The sequence below is a fragment of the Euphorbia lathyris genome, chromosome 3 (assembly GCF_963576675.1).
Source record: "Euphorbia lathyris chromosome 3, ddEupLath1.1, whole genome shotgun sequence".
Lineage (NCBI taxonomy): Eukaryota > Viridiplantae > Streptophyta > Magnoliopsida > Malpighiales > Euphorbiaceae > Euphorbia > Euphorbia lathyris.
The window spans coordinates 29,514,904-29,518,131 of record NC_088912.1 but is presented as its reverse complement, the minus strand read 5'-3'; positions in this window follow the sequence as shown (position 1 = coordinate 29,518,131).

The following is a 3,228-nucleotide window of genomic DNA, read 5'->3' as shown; positions in this document are numbered from 1 at the left end:
CACATCTATACAGAACCAGCTGAGTACATCGGCTAAGAAAAGGTTCCATCCAAATGCTGAGTATCAAGGTACTGGTCAGCGTAGACAGTACACTCAGCAGAACAACGAGTGTGACTGCTGTGGAAAAAGAGGACACACTATAAATGTGTGCTGGTATGCTCAGCACCATCGTGCTGATCAAAAGAGGAAATACCCTCAAAGGGTAATCTTTTGTGACTATTGTGGTAAAGATGGCCACACCATAAATGTATGCCGTCACAAAATAAAATATGATGCTTCACCTGTCTATGCTAACCAACGAGGACCCAAAAAGAATTGGGTACCTAAAGATGAATAGTTTAAATTGCAGGTGAGCCTGAGGTGCGCGGAGAAGTCAAAGCTATGGTACATTGACAGCGCATGCTCGAGGCATATGACTGGTGATGAAACTCAGTTCATCACACTTGTGCATAAACGAGGTGGAAATGTAAGCTTTGGAGACAATAAAAAGGGTAAGATAGTAGGATCAGGTACTATCGGAGGAAATCCTACTATTGAGTTAGTCTCCTTAGTCAGGGGTCTTAAATATAACCTATTGAGCGTGGCTCAGCTGTGTGACAGCGGTAGAAAGGTTGTATTTGATGCCACTGAGTGTCGGATACTCGAGGGAAAAACAAATGATTTGATTTTAACTGCCCCTCGTGTTGAGTTTAGAAAAGAAGTTTTCGGAAAACATATGCTTAGTATCAAAGGAAGATAGTTCCTGGCTATGGCATAGGAGACTTGGTCATGTAAGCATGGACCTCCTTGCCAAATTAGCAAGAAAACAATTAGTTGAGGGTTTGCCCAAATTTAGATTTGAGAAAGATCAATTATGCAATGCTTGTCATCAAGGTAAACAAACCAAAAAGTCTTTTCAAAGTAAAAATATTGTCTCAACCAAGCGTCCATTGGAATTACTACACTTGGATCTTTTCGGACCTGTCCAGCCACTCAGCTTGGGCGGTAAGAGATTTTCCTTGGTCATTGTGGATGATTTCTCTCGGTATACTTGGGTCATCTTGCTGAGTAGCAAGGATGAAGCTTTTGAGATGTTCTCAACACTGATCAGAAAACTTGAAAATGACAAAGATTTAAAATTAGCTCACATCCGAAGTGATAATAGCGGAGAATTCAAAAACCAACAGTTTGATGAATTTTGTGAAGTCAGCGGCATTGACCATAATTTTTCTTCTCCTAGAACTCCTCAACAAAATGGGGTAGTTGAGAGGAAGAACATAACATTAGTTGAAATAGCTAGGACAATGCTGAGTGAGAATAGGCTTCCAAAGTATTTTTGGGGTGAAGCTGTCAACACAGCATGATATATACTCAATAGGGCTTTAGTTAGACCTATACTTAAGAAAACTCCCTACAAACTTTGGAAAGGATGAAAACCTAACATTGGATATTTTTGTGCCTTTGGTTGTAAATGTTTTATACTCAATACGAAAGACAACCTTGCCAAGTTTGACTCTAAAGCTGACGAAGCGATTTTTCTAGGGTACTCAACTAACAGTAAAGCATATAGGGTGTTCAATAAACGAACTCAGGTCGTAGAAGAGTCTGTACATGTTGAGTTCGATAAAACTGACCCTGCAGGTAAGTCAAGTCAGTCTGCCGAAGATGACCCATGCTCAGCTTCCGCTGACCAAAATGGAGCCGCTGAGTCATTACCACACGGGCTGACCAAAGGTAAAAATGAACCTGAAATTACCTTTGCTGACCAATCTAAAACTGCAGAGATTGTTGAAACACCTGCTCTTGAAAACTCAACATTACCCAAAGAGATCAAGATTCCAAGAGGACACTCGGAGAAGTCCATTCTTGATGCTGTTGAGAACAACCTGATGACCAGAAATCAGCTCAGGAGATATCTCAGTAATGTTGCATTCATCTCAGTTCATGAACCAAAGAATTTCACCGAAGTTGAGCACGACGAATTCTGGATTAATGCGATGCAAGAAGAGCTTGATCAATTAAAGAGAAATGAGGTATGGGATTTAGTGCCAAAACCTAGGAATCAAAAGACCATAGGAACTAAATGGGTCTTTCGAAATAAGCTAGATGAACAAGGTAATGTAGTCAGGAACAAAGCCAGACTTGTAGCTCAGGGCTACAGTCAGCAAAAAGGCATTGACTATGGTGAGACCTTTGCACCCGTAGCTAGGTTAGAGGCTATAAGAATATTGTGTGCATATGCTAGCTTCATGAACTTTAAACTATTCTAAATGGATGTCAAGAGTGCATTTCTTAATGGAGTTATAAACGAAGAGGTATATGTTAGTCAACCTCCAGGGTTTGAAGATCCAAAATTTCCAAGTCACGTTTATAAACTCAAGATGGCCCTGTACGGCCTGAAACAAGCACCACGTGCTTGGTACAAAAGGTTAACCAGTTTCCTGCTGACCAGGAACTATGTCAGAGGTAAAGCTGACACAACCTTATTCATTAAGAAAAAGGGGAAAGATATCCTGTTGGCACAAATATACGTAGATGATATTATCTTTGGTGCTACTAATGAATCTATGTGCAAGGAATTTAGTAAACAGATGCAAACTGAGTTCGAGATGTCAATGATGGGCGAACTCAACTTCTTCCTTGGACTTTAAATTAAGTAAGGGAAGGATGGCATCTTCATTAGTCAGACCAAGTATGCCAAAGAAATATTAAAGAAATTTGATATGGAAGAATGTAAGCCCATATCTACCCCAATGGGTACTGACACTGTGCTTTGTTCTGATGAGAAAGGTAAGTCAGTACACAACAAGTTATATCGAGGTATGATTGGATCTCTACTTTATCTAACCGCTAGTAGGCCAGACATTCAGTACTCAATATGTTATTGTGCGAGATATCAAGCTGACCCTAGGGAATCTCACTATATAGCTGTCAAAAGAATTTTTAGATATTTGCAGAGCTCAGTTAATGCAGGTCTATGGTATCCAAACACAAATGACTTCACACTCATTGGATACACTGATGCTGACTATGGACGAGACAAGCTGGAGCGTAAAAGCACCTCAGGAGGATGTCACTTCCTTGGAAGCTGTTTAGTGTCATGGTTTAGTTAGAAGTAATCGTTAGTGGCCCTGTCAACAACTGAAGCTGAGTACATTGCTGCTGGAAGCTGTGTGGCACAAGTCCTATGGATTAAGCAACAGCTAGAGGATTATGGAGTACAAACAAAAAAAATCAAAGTCAAATGCG